This window comes from Equus asinus, chromosome X (genome assembly GCF_041296235.1).
Source record: "Equus asinus isolate D_3611 breed Donkey chromosome X, EquAss-T2T_v2, whole genome shotgun sequence".
NCBI lineage: Eukaryota > Metazoa > Chordata > Mammalia > Perissodactyla > Equidae > Equus > Equus asinus.
The window spans coordinates 52,746,119-52,769,888 of record NC_091820.1 but is presented as its reverse complement, the minus strand read 5'-3'; positions in this window follow the sequence as shown (position 1 = coordinate 52,769,888).

Below are 23,770 nucleotides of genomic sequence, written 5' to 3'. Positions count from 1 at the left end.
ATAAAAAGAAGGTCATTGTATAATGATAAGAGGTCAATCCATCAAGAAGATATAACAATTGTAAATATTTATTCACCCAACATTGGAACACGTAAATATATAAAGCAAAAGTTAACAGAGCTAAAAGGAGAAATAAACAGTGATACAACAATAGTTGGGGAATTTGATACCCCACTCTCAAAAATGGATAGATCCTCCAGATAGAGAATCAATAAGGAAACAATGTATTTGAAGAACCTTGAATGAAATCACATAGCATTCTATAAAATTCAGGTGTACATCATTATATTTGGACTTCTGTATAGACTGCATGTAGTTGCCACCCAACACCACCACATGTGCCCATTGATCACTTTCCCTTTTCCCCTTGCCCCATCCCCTGTGGTAAAGAATAATCTGTTCTCCATATCTATGTGCTTGTTTGTCTATCTTCTACATATGAGTGAAGTCATATGGTAACTGTCTTTCTCCATCTGACTTATTTTGCTTAGCATAATACCCTCAATGTCCATCCGCGTTGTCCCAAATGGCACTAATTTGTCTTTTTGAAGGCTGAGTAGTAGTCCAGTGTGTGTGTGTCGTTGTGTGTCTGTGTCTATATGTGTGTATACACCACATCTTTTTTATTCATTCCTCCATTGACGGGCACTTAGTTTGCTTCCAATTCTTGGCTATTTTGAATAATGCTTCAATGAACATAGGAGTACATATATCTTTTTGAATTAGTGTTTTCATGTTCTTTGGATAAATATCCAGAAGTGGAGCAGCTGGGTCGTATGGTATTTTTATTTTTAATTTTTTGAGAAATCTCCATACTGTTTCCCATATTGGCTGCACCAACTTATCATTCCCACTAGAAGTGCATGTGGGTTCTTTTTCTCCGCATCCTGTCCAATGCTTATTATTTCTTGTTAATGATAGCCATTGTGACAGGCATGAGGTGATACCTCTTTATAGTTTTGACTTGCGTTTTCCTAGTAATTAGTGATGTTGGACATCTTTTCATGTGCCTGTTGGCCATCTGTATATCTTCCTTGGAAAAAAATGTCTGTTCATATCCTCTGACCATTTTTTGATCATTATCTTTTGTTGTTAAGTTGTATGAGTTCTTTATATATTTTGGATATTAAACCCTTATCAGATGTAAGATTTGCAAATATCTTCTCCCAATTGATAGGTTGTCTTTTTGTGTTGTTAATGGTTTCCTTTGCCATGCAGAAACTTTTTAGTTTGATGTAGTTCCATTTATTTATTTTTGCTTTGGTTTCCCTTGCCTGATGACACATATTCCAAAAGATACTGCTAAGACTGATGTGAAAGAGCATAGTGCCTATGTTTTCTTCTAGAGTTTCAGATCTTGTATCCAAGTCTTTAATCTGTTTTGAGTTAATTTTTGTGTATGGTGTGAGACAGTGGTCTACTTTCATTCTTTTGCATGTGGCTGTCCAGTTTTCCCAACACCATTTATTGAAGAGACTTTCCTTTGTTTTTGTATGTTCTTGGCTCCTTTGCCGAAAACTAGCTGTCCATAGATGTGTGGGTTTATTTCTGGCCTCTCACTTCCATTACATTGAGCTATGTGTCTGATTTTCTGCTACGACCATGCTCTTTTGATTATGAAAGATTTTAAGTATATTTTGAAATCAGGGAGCATGATAGCTCCAGCTTTGTTCTTTTTTTTTTCAGGATTGTTCTGGCTATTCGGGGTTTTTGTTTTTCCATATAAATTTTAGGAGTCCTTGTCCTATTTCCATGAAGAATGTCGTTGGGATCATGACTGGATGGCATTGACCCTGTAGATGTCTTCATATAATATAGACATTTTAACTATGTTCATTCCTCCAATCCATAAACATGGACTAATATTCTATTACTTTATGTCTTGGAGAAGTTGAATAAATTTCTCTCAATAATGTCTTACAGTTTTCAGTGTACAGGTTTTCACCTCCTTGGTTACATTTATCCCAAGGTATTTGATTCTTTGTGTTGCAATTGTAAATGGTATTGTATTCTTGATTTCTCTTTCTGCTAGACCGTTGTTAGTGTACAGAAATGCAACTGATTTTTGTATGTTGGTTTTGTGGCCTGCATCTTTACTATATTTTTAAATCATTTCTACTAGCTTTTTGTGGATTCTTTAGAGTTTTCTATATATAGAATCATGTCATCCACAAATAGTGACAGTTTTACTTCCTTCTTTCCAATTTGGATCCTTTTTATTTCTTTTTCTTGCCTAATTGCTCTAGCTAGGACTTCAAATACTATGTTGAATAAGAGTGATGAGAATGGGAATCCTTGTCTTGTTCCTGTTCTTGGAGGAATAGCTTTTAGTTTTTCAGCATTGAGTATTATGTTGGCTTGGTTTTCTCATATATAGCCTTTATTATGCTGAGATATTTTCCTTCTATACACATTTTATTGAGAATTTTTATCATAAATGGACATTTAATCTTGTGAAATCATTTCTTTGCATCTACTGAGAAGATTATGTGATTTTTATTCTTCATTTTGTTAATGTGGTGTATCACATTGATTTGTGGATGTTGCACCATCCCTGCATCCTTGGAATAAATCCAGCTTGATCACGGAGTACGATTCTCTTAATGTATTATTGCATTCAATATGCCAATATTTTGTTAGGGGTTTTTGCCTCTATGCTCACTGGTGATATTGGCCTGTACTTTCCCTTTTCTGTGTTGTCCTTGTCTGCTTTTAGTATCAGGCTAATGTTAGCCTTGTAAAATGAGATAGGAAACATCCTGTCCTCTTTAATTTTTTGGAATGGTCGGAGAAGGAGAGGCATTAAATCTTCTTTGAATGTTTGATAGAATTCACCAGAAGCTGTCTGGTACTAGACTTTTGTTTTTTGAGAGGTTTTTGATTAGTGTTTCAACTTCTTTGCTTGTGATTAGCCTATTCAGATTCTCTCTGTCTTCTTGATTCAATTTTGGGAGGTTTTAATTTGGGAGATTCTAAGAATTTACCTTTTTCATCTAGGTTATCCAGTTTGTTGGTGTATAGTTTTTCATAGTATTCTCTTATAGTCCTTCATATTTCTCTTGTATATGTTGTAATTTCTCCTGTTTCATTTCTGATTTTATTTGTTTGAGCCTTTTTTTTTCTTAGTATGTCTAGCTAAGGGCTTGACAATTTTGTTTATCTTCTCAAAGAACCAGCTCTTAGTTTCATTGATCCTCTCTATTATCTTTTTAGTCTCTATTTCATTTATTTCTGCTCTGATTTTCTTCCTTCTACTGACTTTGGGCTTCATTTGTTCTATTATAGTACTTTTAGGTATAGTTTTAGATGTTTATTTGAGATTTTTCTTGTTTTCTGAGGTAGGCCTGTGTTGCTCTATTCTTCCCCTTTTAGTACCACTTTTGAGGTATTCCATATGTTTCAGTATGTTGTATTTTCGTTTTAATTTGTCTCAAGGTATTTTGAAAAATTTCTCCTTTGATTTCTTCATTGATTCAATAGCTGTTCAGCAGCATGCTGTTTAGTCTCAACATATTTGTGACTTTTCTAGCTTTATTCCTGTAGCTGATTTCTAGTTTCATACAACTGTTTTTTGAAAAGATGCTTGATATGATTTCATTCTTCTTAAATTTATTGAAACATCTTTTGTTTCCCAACTTATAGTCTATCTTTGAGAATCTTTCATGCACCCTTGAGAAGAATGTGTAATCCACCGCTTTTGGATGGTATGTTGTATACATACATATATATATATATATATATATATATATATATATATATATATATATATATATATATATATTAAGTTCATCTGGCCTAATGTTTCATTTTAATGCCATTGTTTCCTTGTTGGATTTCTGTCTGGACGATCTATCCATTGATGTAAGTGGTATTAAATTCCCCTACTATTATGGTGTTGCTGTCAATTTCTCCCTTTAGGTCTGTTAATAGTTGCTTTATAAACTTTGGTACTCCTATGGTAGGTGCATACATATTAATAAATGTTATGTTTTCTGGGTGGAATGTCCCTTTTATCACTATATAATGCCCATCTTTGTTTCTTGTTTGGCTTAGTATCTATTTTGCCTGATATAAGTATAGTTACACCCACTTTCTTTTTGTTGCCATTTGTTTGAAGTATCATCTTCCATCCCTTGGCCCTGAGCCTGTGTTTGTCTTTAGAGCTGAGATGGGTGTCCTGGAGATAGCGTATTGTGGGGTTTTGTTTTTTAATCTATCCAGCCACTCTGTGTCTATTGATTGGAGAATTCAATTCATTTACATTTAGAGTGATTATTGGTATATGAGCACTTAATACTACCATTTTATCTTTTGTTTTCTGGTTGTTCTATATTTCCATTATTTCTTTTTCTTGCTTTTCTCTCTGCCATTTCAGTTTGATTGTTTTCTGTGATTTGTTTCTCCTCTTTTTCTATGTTTTGCCACTCTGCTCTGTATTTTTGTTTTGTGTTTACTATGAGGATTTTGCAAAAGATCTCATAGATGAGATAGTCCTTTTTCTGTTGATAGTATTTTATCTCCATTCACTTATGCAGGTTCTGTCCTTTTATTCTTCCTCTTCTATATTTTTGCTGTCACAAATTATTCTTTTCTGTACTGTAAGTTTGTTACTATAGTGAAGTAGTTATATTTATTTTGTATGCTTTCTTTCCCTTTAGTTTTTAGGTTATAATGAAGTGTTTACTAACCCATTCTGGTACAGAGTTGCAATTTTCTGATTTTGTCCGTCTAGTTAACTCCTTGCTCAAAGTTTTGTATACCTCTGACTTTTTGTTTCAGGTAAGAGGGTTCCTTTCAACATTTCTTGTATGGCAGGTTTGGTGCCAATCATTTCCCTCAGGTTTTGATTATCTTGGAAAGCCTTTATTCCTCCTTAATATTGTAGGGTAAATTTACTGGATAGAGTATGCTTCACTGATAATTTTTGTCTTTCACTATTTTGAGTATATCATTCCACTCTCTCTTAGCCTATAGAGTTTCTGCTGAGAAATCCACAAATTCCTCATGGGGGTTCCTTTGTAATTTATTTTCTTCTTTCTGGGTGCCCTTAATGTTCTTTCTTTGTCATTGACCTTTGATAGTTTCAATGTAATGTGCCTTGGAGAATAACTTTGTGCATTGAGATAATTAGTAGTTTTATTAGCTTCTCTCTTCAATATGTTTCTTTTTCCATCTCCAATGCTTTCTAATTTATTTTTCATTTCGTTAACTGTGTTCTTCAGCTCCAGAATTTGTTTGGGTTTTTTTAGAGCTTCAGTCTCTTTGGTGAAGTACTCCTTCTGTACATTAATTTTATTCTGAGCTCATTGAACTGTCTTTCTGAATTTTCTTGTACTGCATTGAGTTTCTTCATGGCAGCTATTTTGTATTCTCTGCCAGATAAGTCACAATCTTCTGTGACTTCAAGTTTGGTTTCTGGAGAGTTGTTATTTTCTTTCTTACTCTGTTGCTGTGTTACTGTAGTTCTTCATGTTTGATAAGCTATTCTTTTTCCAGTGCATTGGTGATAGTGAATACGTTTCTTATTTGGGTACAGCTTTGGTTACTTTGATTCTGAGCTGCTTCTGGTTGTATTTGAAAGCCTGCACTTTCTACCCTTTACTGCCTCTGCCAGGAGGCATCATTAGTGCCCTCCTTGTGCTGATTGTGTGTCCAAGGTTGCTGGTGCCTTGCTGCTTATGATGTCACTGCAGTTTCAGGTGTCACCACCAACGTAACCAGGCTGCAAACACCTCTGCTGCTTCTGAGGTCACACGGATCTCGTGTTATGCCACTGGCTCTCCATGGGCTTGGGTTCTGTTGGCTCATGCACCACTTGAACTGTTTCCTGGGTTTCTAGTACTGTTGGAAGCACTGGTGCTAGGGGTGCTGAGTTCAAAGATGTCACTGTCACTGCCAGGGGACTAGGGTCTTGTATGCAGCCTCTGTTGCAGGTAAAGTTGATGTTGGAGGTTCACCCACTAGGGGCTATGTCATGGGTACTGCTGTGGCTCCTGAAGCCTCAGGTCCCAGATGCCACCAACTACTACTGAGGGAAGAGAAGGGGCTAAGTCACGACTGAAACTGTGTTTCTTGAAGCCTCAGACTATAGCCATCTGCCACTTTTGGGGGAGGAGGTGGGAGTAAGCCATGATCACAGCTGCTGCTTCTGCAGCCTCTGGTGTCGAGCACCTGTGCACTTTCTGACACCTCAGATCACAGTTACTATTGCCACTACTGGGGGTATTGTGTTTGGGGAGCAGCCCTTGTGGCTGAAAAGCTGGACTTTGGAGTCACTTCTACTGGGGGAGATGGTGGGGACTGGGTCATTGGAACCACTATATTTCCTGAAGCCTCAGGTTCTGGGTACCAGCCACTACAACTGAGGGAGGGGCATGAGCTGAGCTGTGAGTTCCATTGCTGCTCCTGCAGCCTCTGGTTTCTGGCACCAGTGCACTTTTTGAAACTTCAGTTAAGAGCACCACCACCACTGCCAGGGCCATCTGCATTTTGGAGGCAGCCCCCATTTATGGGAGGGCTGGTGTTGGAGTTTCTGCTGCCAGCGGGGGGAGGGCAAAGTTACCCTAGTTCCACTGCCTCCCAGAGGTCCAGTCCACTTACCTTTAGATGTATAGATGTCTGTCATGCATTCTGGTATGCTGTGTAAGGAGTGCTTTATTCGTCACTGGATATCCTCCTAGTTGTACCTTAGAGTGTAGAGACAAAACAACTCTGCAATGATGTTGACATCACTATACAGAACATTCTGTCTAACAGCAGAAGAGTACACATTCTTCTCAAATGCACATAGAATATTTTCTAGGATAGACCATCTGTTAGGCCACAAAACGTGTCTTAGCAAATTCAAGAAGATTGAAATAATACCAAATATCTTTTATGACCATAATGGTATGAAACTAGAAATCAATAACAGGAAGGAAAATTGGAAAATACTAAAACACATGGAAATTAAACAGCACTATCGTGAATAAGTAATGGATCAAAGAGAAACTAAAAGAGAAATGAAAATGTATCATGAATGAATGAAAATGGAAACACAGTACCAAAACTTATGGGATGCAGCAAAAGCAATTCTAAGAGGGCGGGTCACAGCAATAAACAACTACATTGAGAAACAGGAAAAATCTCTAATGAATCACCTAACTCTAAGCCTCAATGAACTTGAAACACAAGAACAAACTAAACTCAAATTTACCAGAAAGAAGAAAATAATAAAGATTAGATGAGAAATAAATAAAAGATAGACAAGAATGCAATAGAAAATATTAACAAAACTAAGAGTTGGTCCTTTGCAAAGATAAGCAAAATTGGTAAACTTTTAGCTAGACTAACAAAAGAAAAAAGAGAGATGACCCAAACAAACAAAATCATAAATGTAAAAGGAGACATTGCATCTGAAACCACAGAAACACCAAGGATCATAAGAAACTTCTTTGAACAACTGTATGCCAAAAAGTTGGACAACCTAGATGAAATAGAAGTATTTTTAGGAACATTCAACCTACCAATACTGAATCAGGAAGAAATAGAAAATTTGAAGAGATCAATTAGTAGTAAGGAGATTGAATCAGTAATCAAAACTCTTCCAACTGAGGAAAGCCCAGGACCAGATGGTTTCACTGGTGAATTTTACCAAACATCTAAAGATAAAAAATAACACCAATCCTTCTCAACCTATTCCAAGAAATCAAAGGGAGGGGAACACTCCCAAACTCATGTTATGAGACAGCAGTACCCTGATATCAAAGCCAGAAAAGGGGACTAAAAGAAAACAAAAGCATAGACCAATATCCCTGATGAATATGACGCAAAATTCTCATTAAAACATTATCAAACAGAATTCAGCAGCACATTGAAAGGATCATTCATTATCATCAAGTGGGCTTTATCCATAGGATGCCAGGATGGCCCAATATATGCACATTAATAAATCTGATACATCACATTAATAGAATGAAGGAGAACAATCACATAATCATCTCAATAGATGCAGAGAAAGCATCTGACAAAATTTAACATCTGTTCATGACAAAAACTCTTAAATTAGCAATAGAAGGAAAATACCTCAACATAATAATTGCCACATATGACAAGTCCACAATTAACGTTACAATCAATGGTAAAAGGTTGAAAGTATTTCCTTTATAATCAGGAATAAAACAAGGATGCTCATTCTTACCACTCATATTCAATGTAGTACTGGAAGTCCTAGCCAGAGCAATCGCACAAGAAACAAAAGACATTGGAATTGGAAAAGAAGAGTTAAAATTAGCTCTATTTTCAAATGAAATGATTTTATATGGAGAATATCCTAAAGACTCTACCAAATACCTGTTAGATCTAATAAACAAATTCAGTAAAGTTGCAGAATACAAAATTAACATACAAAAATTAGTAGTATTTCTATAAACTAACAATGAATTATCTGAAAAAGAAATAAAGAAAACAATCTCATTTACAATAACAAAAGAAGCAATAAAATACTTAGGGATAAATTTAACCAAAGAAGTTAAATATCTCTATGCTTAAAACTTATAAGACATTGAAGAAAGAAATTGAAGGCACAAATAAATGGAAGGATATCCAATGTTCATGGATTAGAAAAATTAATATTGCTAAAATGTCCATGCTGCTCAAAGCCATCTATAGATTCAATGTAATACCTATTAAGATTCCAATGGCGTTTTTTCATAAATAGAAAAAAGGATCCTAAAATTTATAGGGAAACAAAAATGACCCCAAATAGTCAAAGCAATCCTGAGAAAGAATAAAGCGAGAGGCATCACACTTCCCGGTTTCAAGCCATATTATAAAGCTACAGTAACCAAAACAGTATGGTACTGACATAAAAACAGATACATAGGTCAATGAAACAGAATCAATACCCAGAAATAAACCCATGCCTACATGGCTAATTTATATTTGAGAAGAGAGCCAAGAACTCTCATGAAGAAAAGAGTCTCTTCAGTAAATGATGCTGGGAAAATTGGATACTCACATGTAAAAGAATGAAACTAGACTCTGATATTACATCATTCACAAAAATTAACTCAAAATTGATTAAAGACATAAAAGTAAGACAGGAAGCCATACAATTCCTAGAAGAAAACATAGGAAAAGAGTTCTTTGACATGGGTTTTGGCAATGATTACTCAGGTATGACACCTAAAGTACAAGCTACAAAATAAAAAATAAATAAGTTGCAGTACAATAAACTAAAAAGTTTCTACCCAGCAAAGATGATGCTCAACAAAATAAAAGGCAATCTAAGGAATGGCTGTAATTAACAAGACAAAAAAATAACAAATGTTGGAGAGAATGTGGAGAAAAGGGTACCCTCATACACTGCTGATAGGAATACAAATTGGTACAGCAATTATGGAAAAAAGTATGAAGATTTCTCAAAAAATTAAAAATAGAAATACCATATGATCCAGCTATCCCCCTATTGGATATTTATCTAAAGAACATGGAATCCACAATTCAAAGAGATTTATGCATCCTTATGTTCATCACAGCATTATTCACAATAGCCAAGATATTGAAGCAATCCAAGTGCCCATCAATGGATGAGTGGGTAAAGAAGATGTCGTACATATATACAGCATGGAATACTACTCAGCCATAAAAAAGACAAAATCGTGCCATTTGCAACATGGATGGACCTTGAGAGTATTATGCTAAGCAAAAGAAGCCAGACAGAGAAAGACAAACAGCATACAATTTCACTCATATGTGGAAGATAAATAAATGGATAAGGAGAACAGATTAGTGGTTACCAAAGGAGAAGGGGGTCATAGGGTAGGTGAAAGGGGTAAAGGGGCACATATATATTGTGACAGATAAAACTAGACTACTGGTGCTGAACACAATGCAGACTATAAAGAAACTGATATATAATAATGTACACCTGAAATTACACAGTGTTATAAGGAAACATGACCTCAATAAAATAATTAAGTAAAAACAATATTTCCAAATCTTCTAATAAGGGGTTAATATCCAAAACATATAAAGAACTCATATAACTCAATGGCAAAAAAGCAATCCAATTGAAAGATGGGCAGAGAATCTGAATAGACAATTTTCAAAAGAAATACGACTGATCAACAGGTACATGAAAAGGTACTCAACGTGACTAATCATAAAGGAAATTCAAATAAAAACCAGAATGAGATATCAACTCACGCCTGTTAGAATGGATATCATGAAAACCAGGGATAAAAGGGGCTGGCCCAGCGGTGCAGCAGTTAAGTTTGCATGTTCCACTTCAGTAGCCTGTGGTTTGCAGATTTGGATCCTGGATGAGGACCTATGCATGGCTTATCAAGCCACGCTGTGGCAGGCGTCCCACATATAAAGTAGAGGAAAGTGGGCATGGATGTTAGCTCAGGGTCAGTCTTCCTCAACAAAAAAGAGGAGGATTGCTGGCAGATGTTAGCTCAGGGCTAATATTCCTCAAAAACAAACAAACAAACAAAAACAAGGATAGCAAATGCTGGTTAGGATGTAGACAGAAAGAAAGCCTTGTACACTTTTGGTGGAATTGTAAATTGGTATAGCCACTATAAAAAACAGTGTGGCATTTCCTCAAAAAATTAAAAATAGAATTACCATATGATCCAGCAATTGCACTTCTGGGAATATATTCAAAGGAAATGAAAACACTATGTTGAAGAGATATATGCACTCCTATGCTCGTAGGAGCATTATTTACAATAACCAAGGCATGGAAACAGCCTAAGTATCCATCAAAAGATGAATGGATAAAGAAGTTGTGAGATATGTATATATGCGTATAAAATGGGATATTATTCAGCCATAAAAAAGAAGGAAATCCTTCCATTTGCAACAAAATGGATGGACTTTGGGGCATTATGCTAAGTAAAGTAAGTTCAACAGTGAAAGACAAATACTGTATGATTTTACTTATATGTGGATCAAAAAAACTGATAGAAAAAGAGATCAGATTTTTGGTTACCAGAGGCAGGGAGGAGGGGGTGTTGGATCAAGGTAGTCAAAGGGTACAAACTTTCAGTCACAAAATAAGTAAATACTAGGGATGCAATGTACAACACAATGACCATAATCAACACTATTGTGTGGTATATTTGAAAGCTGTTGATAGAGCAGATCACAAGAGTTCTCATTACAAAGAAAAAAGGATTTTTTTAATCTATATGAGATGATGAATATTAACTAAACTTATCATAATAATCATTTCACCAAAGGTAAGTCAAATCATTATGCTGTACATCTTAAATGTTTACAGTATAATATGCCAATTATATCTCAATAAAACAAAAAAATAAGCTAAACATACTCTTACCATATGATTCAGGAATCATGCTCCTTGGTATTTACCCAAAAGAGATGAAAACTTATGTCTACACAAAAACCTGCACACAAATGTTTATAGCAGCTTTATTTATAAGTTGCCAAAACTTGGAAGCAACCAAAATATCCTTCACTAGGTTACTGGATAAATAAACTGTGGTACATCCAGACAATAGAATATTATTCAGCATTAAAAATGAATATTTTTAGTATTCATTTATACTGTATTTAGTATAAATGAAGGATATTTAGTATTCAAAATATCCTTCACTAGGTTACTGGATAAATAAACTGTGGTACATCCAGACAATAGAATATTATTCAGCATTTCATGTCATGGAAAGACATGAGAAACCTTAAATTCATATTACTAGATGAAAGAAGCCAATCTGAAAAGGCTCCATAGTGTATGATTCCAAATATATGACATTCTGGAAGAGGCAAAACCATGGAGACAGTATAAAGATCAGTGGGTGCCAGGGATTAGAGTGAGGGGAGAGATGAATAGGCAGAGCACAGAGGATTTTTAGGGCAGTGAAAATACTCCATGTTACTATAATGACGGATATATGTCATTATAGATTTGCCCAAACTCATAGAATGTAAAACACCAAGAGTGAGCCCTAATGTAAACTATGAACTTTGGGTGATTAGGAAGTGTCTATGTAAGTTCACCAATAGTAGCAAATGTACCACTCTGATGGGGGATGCTGATAATAGGGAAGGTTGTGTGTGCTTGGTGGCATGAGTTATAAGGGAAATATCTGTACCTTTCTGTCAATGTTGCTGTACACTTAAAACTGCTCTTAAAAAATAAACTCAAAGAATATAGTATACTAAATATTTGTTAAATAAATTAATAGAGTAGGAGTAAAGCAGAGCAGGAAATAGGCTATCTGTCTCAGGGATCGGTGTCCTCAGGTGGGGCTTCATCTTGAGAGGCATGCATGGCAGACATGCTGGGTTGGATCAGGAGAGCTGACTGTGAATCAAGGACCAACAGAATTCCAAAGAGAGTTTATTACCCAAATTATTAATCTAGATCTGTTTTCTCCTGGCCAGCCCACATCAGGGGAATAGCTCCAGACCCCACACATCAGGAGGGACACAAGCAAACTGAGTCCTGTCCAGAGAGAATTGAGGTGTCTCAAGAGGAGTATTTGTCTGTTAGGGTTGTCATAATAAATTATCACATCCTGGGTGGCTTAAACAGCAGAAATTTATTTTGTCACTGTTCTGGAGACTAGAAGTCCATGATCAAGGTACCAGCCAATTTGGCTTCTGGTGAGTGGTGTCTTCCTGGAGGCTTGTAGATAACCATCTTCTTGATGTGTGTTTACACGGCTTTTTCTTAGTGCATGCACACAGGGAGAGAGAGAGACAGACAGAGAGAGAAAGGGCTCTGTCATCTTTTCTTAAAAGGACATTAATCCTATTGTATCAGGGCCCCATTCTTATGACCTCATTTAACCTAATTGCTTCCTTACTCCTAATACAGCCACACTAGGGGGTTAGGCCTTCAACATATGAATTTAGAGGGGAAACAAACAATCAGTTCATAACAGGAGTGGTTTGAAAAATAAGCCTCATGAGGAAGAGTTGGAGTTGCTAGGGCTGTTTGGTCTCAAGAAGAGAAAAATTAGGGGGGACTTAGACATCAGACCTCTGAAAGGCTATCAAAAGGCAGAAGGAGCAAATATTTTCAGTATGTCCTCAGGGGAAGACTTTAGAAAGCCATGGAGAGGATAGATTTTATCAGCGCAACACAAGGAATAACTCTATTAATCAGAGCCATCATTGGGTAGAATCAGCTGTCTCACTGGATGCAGGAAATCTGTTGCTGGCACATCATTTAGGAGGGATGTAGTATAACTTGGGCTTGAATGAGTAATGCTAAAATATTGTTTTTTTCTCCAAATTTCTGAAGTAATGGTTATAAGAATATGTCCAAATCATGACTTATACTTTCTTAACATTCCGTTTCTCTGGGTACAGGTAAATTAGTGCATCTCTCTTATATCCCCCCTTTTCACTAATTTCTCTCACCAGAACCTCAGCCAAGCCAGGCCTAGCTTAGGTTATGCAGGAATGAAGGAGCTAGTACCTGAATATTCTGAGTCTAAAAATCTTGAGCAGCAAACCTGAAGAAATAGCTTTTTGTTCTTCCTTACTTTCTGTTCTCATTATGATAATTGTTAGTGAGAAGCTGTGGGTGGCAGAGCTATGTGGAGGCTATGACTAGGGTCATCAAGCATGTCCACTGAGTGAAATAGACAGGGAGGAGGCAGTCTGAGGCCTGGGATTTTATAGAGTTTCCTTCCAGGGCTGGATTGAAAGTGGTTCTGGTTTGCCCCTGTTCAGAAAGCTGGAAGGAATTGCTTGAATTTAGAGGCTGAGTAGCAGGAGTAGAGAGAATACTGGCTTAGTAACACTGACTGGACTCAGCAATGTCTTGGACCAGCTCTGAAATGGTCAATGGTGCCTTTTGGCAAAAATAGAAACATCTCAGCTGTGGGGAAAATATAATCTCTTTATATTGTAGATTTCTTCCTTAAGGACTGTGGTTCTGACACGCGAATGGACATAAGGATTCCCTAGAGTGTTTATTAAAATGCAAATTCGTAGCCCATCCATACTTACTGAATCTGAATCTCTTCGGGTTGGTCCTGGGCATCTGCATGTTAAGAAGCTCATTACGTGATTCAGATGTACACTTAAGTTGGAAGCCCGCTGACTAAAGGATTAAAAGTAAAAACAGTGTTTGAAAAATAGAACAAATACAGCATATATTGAGTTTAGAGGAAGACCTTAGATAGACAGACATTCCCATTCATGTCTTAGAAGTACCTTGATGGTATTTGCTACTGTTGCTTTAACTTAGAGATGTGATGCACATTTAAAAGTTGATATATTTGGGGGAATATGTTCAAAATTAACTTATATAAACATCTCAAATTCTTAAAAATTAATATGTGCACTTTTGTGTTTCTATAAACTGCAACATTAAGATTAGAAATTGACACTTTAACTAAAAAGCAGTGTTGGGAGACTGGAGAGAGATCTGCAGAAATGCTATGGTGTACTGGTCAAATCAAGTCTTGAATGGTTCTTAGCCACTTTTCAAAGTGCTGGATCCTGTTGGAGGTCACTATATATCGGAAGCACTATTATGTCACTTCCCACAAGAAGGCAAGATATCTGAAATGTCAGTGGCTAATGGGGGTGGTTTTCTGAAGTAGTGGCAGTAGAACGTGGATGTTTTAGAAATAGGGAGAAGAGCATGTGGTGGAAACTAGCTCATGTGGCATTGAAAATTAAAAATTATGCAATAAGTTCCTAACTCTTATTCTAAAATCACAAAATCACATAAATAACTCTCAAGATTCTCCAGAAGTCATTTTATCCATGTAGACATAAAGACTTGTCCATTAAATCAAGAACACAAGGAAATATCATCTTGTATACATTTGATTGGCAAAATTAAAAAGTCTGACAATACTAAGTAGTATAGAGATAAACTGTTTTATGTTCACACAAACAGCTCTGAAAATTAATGTACTAGTTATGTGCAACAACATGAATAAATCATAGTAACAATGTTGAGTTAAAAAAGGTAAGTCCATAGAATCAATATATAGTCTCATATATATATATATATATATATGCACACACGCACATAACACACACACACTTTCTATAATACCCAAGACGTAAAATAATATACTGTTCAAGAAGATTTCTGGAATGACAGAATAAGGAGAGCTTGGTGGACCTTCTCAGCAAAACAACAATTTAACTGGTGAAAATGATTTTAAAAATATATCATTTAAAGTCTCTGGAAATAGTCCTAAGATCATACAGCAAATACAGAATTGTTCATTCAAGGAAATCTACTAAATTTTGGTGAGAATGAGAGTCTGGCATTGGAACTGCAATCTGTCTCTTACCCCCTAGCCTTAACCCTCTATTTTTAACCCTCTAATTTTACAAAATTCTACCCTGTGTGCTCTACTATGGACATGTGCTACCAAGAATGTGGGGGTTCCCTCTCCTCCCAGTTCCCAGTCTAAATCCATAGTTTTACCATGGCAGAGGCAGGCCATCAGTGCCATTTCCCAGGCCCCAGCCCCATGTCACTGAAGCTCTGTTTTATACATGTGTGGCTGAGTGCATTAGATCTCTTCTCCTCCACCCATTCCCTAGAATGGAATCTTTACCCCATGTAGAGCATGTTCAGGCCCCAATCATCCCTCTCAACCCACTTCGCTCATTGGATGAAGGTTCCACACTGGAAGGGACAAGCTGAGATAGCCAGGGGCAAACACCCTCTCCCATACCAGTGCCTACTTGCACAGCAGAGGTGTTACTCTGGGAAAAATGGGTGCTCACTTCTAGTCTTAGTAGCACAGGAGTTCTGACTTGGGTTAAAGGCAAGCCATAAAGACAAAGAATTTACCAGCTTTGCCTGAGGGGACTGACTTTACTTGAAACAGAGCAGAGAACTCCATGCCTATTAGCATTTTCAAAAACAATGGAGATCTTGGTGAAGAGCGATTAAGAGGAGGCTTGTATCTCCCTGGTAAAAAGCAAAACAATAGAGCAGCCATAAGTTTAATGTTGAGAATCAGAGAAAGACAGCGGAGAAGAACCCTCATGGGAGCACAATTAACTCTGGCTGTTGAAAGGCTGGCTGTGTGTATATTCTAGGTTGCACTTATACAGGAGCAATCAGAGCAGGACATGAGTCCCAGTTGAAGGCACAGACCCATCAAAACAGGGCAAAAGCTTCATTGGGGCTTAAACACAACTTCTGATCAAATACTGATGTAAAATAAGCTACTCTGAACCATGGATAACTCCTAGAATTCCAGGTATAAAAATAATATCACATTCATCCCCAACAGTCTGGAAGACTGTGTGCAAGCCCAAGGCTGTACCCATGCCCTATCTGGAGCAATCAGAGAGAGAACCTCTAAGCTACATTTCCCTAGATAAAGGTGGCGCAAAAAAAGTGTAAATTCCCTGAACTGTGATAGAAACCTCCAGTCAACATACACACATATCCATTAGTAAAGGATAGAAATTTAACTGGCAAGGGAGCTTAAGCACTACCTTTGACCAATAAGTAATTTAGGTTAATCCAGGTGCAGACCCTTAGTAGCCAGGCTAAAATAAAATCAAGGGGAAAAATTCTGAGTGGGGATACCAGAGGAAGTATGCTGCAGAAGAAATGGAATTCACAAAATTAATTCAGCCAAGCCACTAGGCAAATAAACAAACAAATGAACAAAACAGAAACAACAACCAGTGAGTGGTTATGGGGGAGTGGGATCCGTAGCCAGAGTCGGTCAAATATACTGTCTATAATGTCCAGGTTTATACAGCAACAACAACAAAAATGGCATGGAAAGAAACAGGATTAGTGTCACACATACACACACACACACACAAATCAGGCAATAGAAACTATCTTTGAAGAGGCCTTGATGCTAAACTTAGCAGATAAAGACTTTAAAGCAACTCTAATAAATATATTCCAAGGACTAAAGGAAACAATGCACAAAAAATTAAAGGAAGTTATGATGATAATGTCTCATCAAATAGAGAATATGTATAAAAAGAAAGAAATAATTAGAAGTTTCAAATGGAAATTCTGGATTTGAAAAGTATAATAATGTGAGCCAGCCCTGTGGCCGAGTGGTTAAGTTCACGCGTTCTGCTTCAGCGGCCCAGGGTTTCACCAGTTCAGATCCTGGGCGTGGACATGGCACTGCTTATCAAACCACGTTGAAGCAGCATCCCACATGCCACAACTAGAAGGAGCCACAACTAAAAATACACAACTATGTACCAGGGGGCACTGGGGAGAAAAAGGAAAAATACAATCTTTAAAAAAAATTAAAAATTACAAAAAAGTGTAATAACCAAAATGAAAAACAAGCAAATTTACTAGCAGATAGGATCCAGCTACACATAAAAATAATTGTACACCATGACCAAGTAGGATTTATCCCAGGAATCCAAGGTTGGTTTATCATCTGAACATCAATTAATGTAACACATTGTATGTATAAAATAAAAATAAAAAATTACATGATCATCTCAGTAGATGCAGAAAAAGCATTAGCAAAAAAACCAACACCTTTTTATGAAAAAACACTCACTAAACCAGGAATAGAAGGGAACATCTTCAACTTGATAAAGGGCATCTATGAAAAACCCAAGATAACATCATACTTTATGGTGAAAGACTGGATACTTTCCCTCTAAGATCAGAAACAAAGCAAGGATGTTTACTCTTACCACTTCCATTTAACACTGTACTGGAGGTTTCAGCCAGGGCAATTAGGGAAGAGAAAGAAATAAAAAGCATCTAAATGGAAAAGAAGAAATAAAACAATCTCTACTTATAGATGGCATGCTCTTGTATATAGAAAATGCTGAGAAATCCACTAAAAAGCTAATATAACTAATAAATCACTTCAACAAAATTGTAGGAAACAAGACCAATATACAAAAATCAAGAAATGCATTTGCAATGAGCCATCTGAAAATGAAATGAAGTGAACAATTCCATTTATAATAGCATCAAAAAGAATAAACTACTTAGGAATAAATTTAATTAAAGAAATGCAAAACTTGTACTCTGAAAATTATAATACTAGTGAGAGAAATTCAAGACTCTGAATAAATAGAGAGCACATTCATGGATTGGAAGACATTGTCAAAATGGCATTATTCCCCAAACTGACTTACAGATTCAACACAATCAAGTTTAGAATCCTAGCTGAGTTTTTCATAGAAATTGGCATGGTGAGTCCAAAATTCAAATGAAGTTGAAAGGGACCCAGAATAGCTGAAATAATCTTGAATATGCAGACTAAAGTTGGAGGACTCTTCACTTTCCAATTTCAAAACTTTCTACAAGGGAATGGTAATCAGGACAGTGTAGTACAGGCACAAGAATAGACATGCGGGTCAAGGAAATTGAATTGAGAGTCCAGAAATAAACCGATACATATATGGTTAACTGATTTTCAATGAATCAAGATTATTCAATGTGGAAAAAATAGTGCTTTCAATAAACAGTGCTGGGAAACCTGCACAGCCACATGCAAAAGAATGAAGTTGGACTCTTACCTCACATCTTATATAAAAAATTAACTTAAAATGGATGGATCAAAGACTTAAATGGAAGAACTAAAACTCTAAAACTCTTAGAAAAAATACAGGGATAAATCTTTATGACTTTGGGCTTGGCAAACGATTCTTAGCTATGACATCAAAAGTATCAACAACAATAGAAAAATAAATAAATAAATTTGCCTCATCAAAATTGCAAATTTTGTGCTTCATAGGACACCATAAAAAAAGTGAAAATACAACCCATGGAATGGGAGAAAATATTTGCAAATCATAAATTTCATAAAGAACTTGTATCAAGTATATATAAGGGACACTTACAACTCAATATTAAAGAGACATATAATCCATTTAAAAATGGGCAAAGGATCTGAATAGAGATTTCCCCGTGTAAGATATACAAATCATCAACAAATACATGAAAAGGTATTTGACACCATTGGTCATCACGGAAATGCAGCTCAAAATGACAATGAAATATCACTTCACATGCACTAGCATGACTATAATAAAAAAGAGGAGTAATAACAAGTTTTGGCAAAGAAGTGGAGAAATTTGAGCTCTCATATACTGCTGATGGGAATGAAAATACTGTAGCCATTTTTGACAATAGTCTGATAGTTCCTCAAACAAACATAAAGTTAACGTATGTTCCTGTAATTCCACTATTAAGTATATACCCAAAAAAATGGAAAAAACATATCCACATAAATACTTGTATGTGAATGTTCATATACAATGTTCTTAGAATGAACATAAGAGCATTATTCATGATAGTCAAAAGGCAGAAAAAACTCAAATATCCATCAATGAATGAATGGGTAAACAAAATGTGATGTACTATAATGGAATATTATTCATCCATAAAAGGGATTAAGTCATACCAATCTTTCACAAACTCTTCTAAAAAATAGAAAATAGAACACTTCCACACTTATTCTATGAGACCAGTGTTACTCTGAAACAAAGACCAGACACAAACATCACAAGAAAAGAAAACTACAGATCAATATTCCTCATGAATATAGACACAAAAATTTCAACATAATGTGAGCTAAATGAATCCAGCAGCACATAAAAAGGATCACACACTATGACAAAGTAGAATTTACTCCACAAATGAAAAGTTGGTTTAACATCTGCCACCGAACAGCAAAATATACCACATTAATAGAATAAAGGACAAAAACCATATGATCATCTCAATACACACAGAAAAAGCATTTGACAAAATCCAACACCCTTTCATGACAACAGTGCTAAAAAATTAGAAATACAAAGGAACTGCCTCAATGTGTAAAGTATATTTACAAAAACACATAGCTTAACATCATACTTAATACTGGATTCACTCTCACCAATTTTATTTAACATTGTACTGTTGGCTATAGCCAGGATAATTAGGTAAGGAAGGGAAATAAACAACTTCCAGAGTGGAGGAAGAAGTGAAACTATCTCTATTTGCAGACAGTATGATCTTGCATATAGAAAATCATAAAAAGCCACTAATAGTCTATCAAAATTAATAAATGACTTCAGCCAGGTTGCAAGATAAATGATAATATATGAAAATCAATTGTATTTCTACACTCTAACAATAAACAATCCAAAAATAAAATTAATAAAATTATTCCATTTAGAATAGCATCAAAATGGCCAACAGGTACATGAAAAGGTGCTCAACATCACTAATCATTAAGGAAATACAAGTCCAAACCACAATGAGATATCACCTCACATCTGTTAGAATGGCTATCATCAAAAAGACAAGAGATATCAAGTATTGGTGAGGATGTGGAGAAAAGGGAATCCTTGTGCTCTGTTGGTGGGAATGTAAATGGTGCAGCCACTATGGAAAACAGTATGAAGTTTCCACAAAATGTTAAAAATAAAACTACCATTTAATACGGTAAAAACACTTCTGGGTATATATACAAAGGAAATGAAATCAGGATATCAAAGAGATATCTATACTCCCATGTTCATTACAGCATTATTCGCAATAGCCAAATAACCTGTGTCTATCAACAGATGAATGGATAAAGAAGATGTGGCATATATATATATATATAATGGCATACTACTTGGCCATGAGAAAGAAAGAAATCCTGACATTTGTGACAACATGTATGGACCATGAGTGCCTTAAGCTAAGTGGAATAAGCCAGATAGAGAAAGACAAATACTGCAAGGTATCACTTATGTGGAATATAAAAAAAGATAAATATGTGAGGGAATGAATGTGATAATTAACTTGGTGGGAATCCCTTCACAATGTATACATATATCAAATCACCACAATGCACACTTTAAATAGCTACAATTTTATTTGTTAATTACACTTTGATAAAGCTGAAAAAAATTTACATATCTGACAAGGTTTAAGATGGTGCTAATGCTACCAGTCTGGAGGAACTTGTTTAAAGTAGCTCTGCCCTAAAAGTCTTTCTGGCAGTGGCAGTGGTGACATTACCCAGTGTCCCAGCTGTCCAGTTTCTATTAGAGACATCTCAATCTCTTCCTGTGGCACAATTTTGCTTGTAGTTTTCTCAGCATAAACTCTCTTGGACCACTGGGGGTTCTGTACTGTGAACTGAAGCTGCTTCCTAGTATCCCCCTTCTGCTAGTTTAGCATTCAGTTTTATCAAGTCTGATAAGTCTGTTACAAACTTATCCTTCTGCAATTTGACTCCCCAAATGTGGTTGCTATCATTTCTTCTCCTCATTTTGTTTGACCTTGTGGGTTTTTGCTCTGTGTGTGTGTGTTTACTTTCCTGTTATTTTAGAAAGGTTTCAGGTTGGATTATAGTTAAATAAATGTATGGATGTAGATATGTTCAATCCATAATCTTTAACTGAAAGATTTGCTGCCTATTTTCTGATTATCAATACTTTCCTGATTCTTTGAATCAACCAATTGCCAACTAGTCAAATTATTTTCTGCTTAAGTCAACCAGAGCTTGTCTTCATTGTTGGCAAATAAGAATCTTGACTGATATACAAAGTCTTGCATTTTTACTCCTATGAAAAGTTACATCATTTTATGATAAGTACAATTTCACTCACTATTGCCAGGGTTTAAGTTCCTAGACTGCGATACCTAGAGTTTAGATGTCACTTAGTAAAATGTGTGTGTGTACATAATTACCTTTCCCTGTTTATTGAGATTTAAGCATAAAAGTTTTTCTAAACATAGTTTAGAAGAATATTATCCTATTTCTTTTTTCTTTTCCTATCACTACAGAGGTGATCAAATATATTAACAATAGAAAAGCGTTGACATATGTAATCAAGATTTTTAAAAGTTTTTAAGCCAACAATAATCATTTCCATGAAACAATAAAACAGCTAACTATTCAATACTAACTATTGACTTCATTTAACAATTAATAGCACAAGAAAAAAACTACTCGAGACATTTTGAAAATTATTTTTTATCTTTTTTCTTTTTGAGGAAGATTAGCCCTGAGCTAACACCCACCCCCAATCTTCTTTTTGCTGAGGAAGATTTGCCCTGAGCTAACATCTGTGCCCATCTTCCTCTGTTTTATATGTGGGATGATGCCACAGCATGGCTTGATAAATGGTGCATAGGTACATGCTTGGGATCTGAACCATTGAACCCAGGGCCTCTGAAGTGGACTGCATGAACTTAACTACTGTGCCAATGGTCTGGCCCCTGAAAATTATTTTGTAAATAATCATGTTAAACTTGTGTCAAGGGTCTTTGAATAAATGGCAATTGTAGAACAGCTATCTTATATGAGCTCGAGAATTATAATCATGAGAGGGTCAAAATATGAGAAACGCTAATTATATAATAGAATATGAAATTTTAAAGTACACTTAATTTATTCTCATGTCATTGAAATAATGTTACAAAGTTTCTTTATCAAACCTATACCTATCAAGACATTTGAGTAATAGTATCTGTAGCTCTATCCCAGGAGAAAATTAGATGTATTTCATTGTATTTTTCTTACTTTCAGAATGGATGATTTCAGCAATGACAACTTCCTTTAAGAGACATGTAGATTAAGACGTGATTGGGGATGGGGGTGGGGAGAGTTAGTCACTGTAATGTTTATCAGCCCACTTCCCACACAATTACCCACAAAAAATGCAAGCACAGGTTTAAGACAAGTCCCCTAGCCCTATCTTTCTTCAAACGACTTGTCATCACAAATTCTGAGGAATTCCAAAATTGCCATAGTCTAATTTTTATGGATAAATACAACAACTATAATGTTAACATATGTTAAAACAAAATTATTATAAACTGACTAAGTAACTCCATTTCTTACTTCTACTTATTGCTTCAGAGCAAGTAATGCAGAGAGTTAAAGATGCAAGAATAAATTCAAAATCTAGTCAAAGGTTAGAAGATTGAGAATTCTGGCAAATTTATCTTATCTTTCTTATTTGGGTAGAATTTTACAGCTCAACTAAGACTTTTATGGCGGGAGTTCAGATATATGCCAATGTTTAAGAAACTCCTCAGTGTTGGCAGCAGTTGGAAAGAGAATGAAAATATATCAGGAGGACAGTGAGTGAATGAGGTGTTAGAGTGGGGGACACAGAGTGTTAACACATTATTGAAAGTGGTGAATTAAGCTGCTGCATCTATGCATTGTATTATGTCTGTGAATGTGAGGAGCCATCTTAAAAATAAGTAAATAAATAAATAGCATCAAAAGTAATAAGCCACTTAGGAAGGAATTTAGCAAAAAAGCTGAAAAATGTAGACTGAAAGTTACAAAATATCACTGAAAGAAATTAATGACCAAAATAAATAGAAACACGTCTTTTGTTCATAGATCAAAGTACATAATATTGTTAAAATGTCGATGCTCCCCAAATTGATCTACGTATTCAATGAAATTCCTATCATAATACCAGCTCATTATTATGACTATGGTTACTCTGGTTATTTTTATGATTATTTTGATTATTTTTTGAAATCTGTCTATGGACTATTACTATACTAGAATCATTTAAGATTCTTGTTCAAATTTCAGATGCCCTGACCTTATCCAATACCTGTTCTATGAAAATATCTCTGACATAAAGAAGCAGATTATTCTGATGTCTTAACAGAATCAACAGTCTGTCATGGAAGATGGACACTGGGGAAAGAATTATAAGTGAATTGAGTGTTACAAAAAAGAAGTGATGAGTGAAACTACCCCAGTTGGTGTGTATTGAAAATGAAGTTATAAAACTAGTGTTTTGGATTGTGAATGTTATTTCCCAGACAATATGACACTTAGGAACATTATCTTCTTTCCCA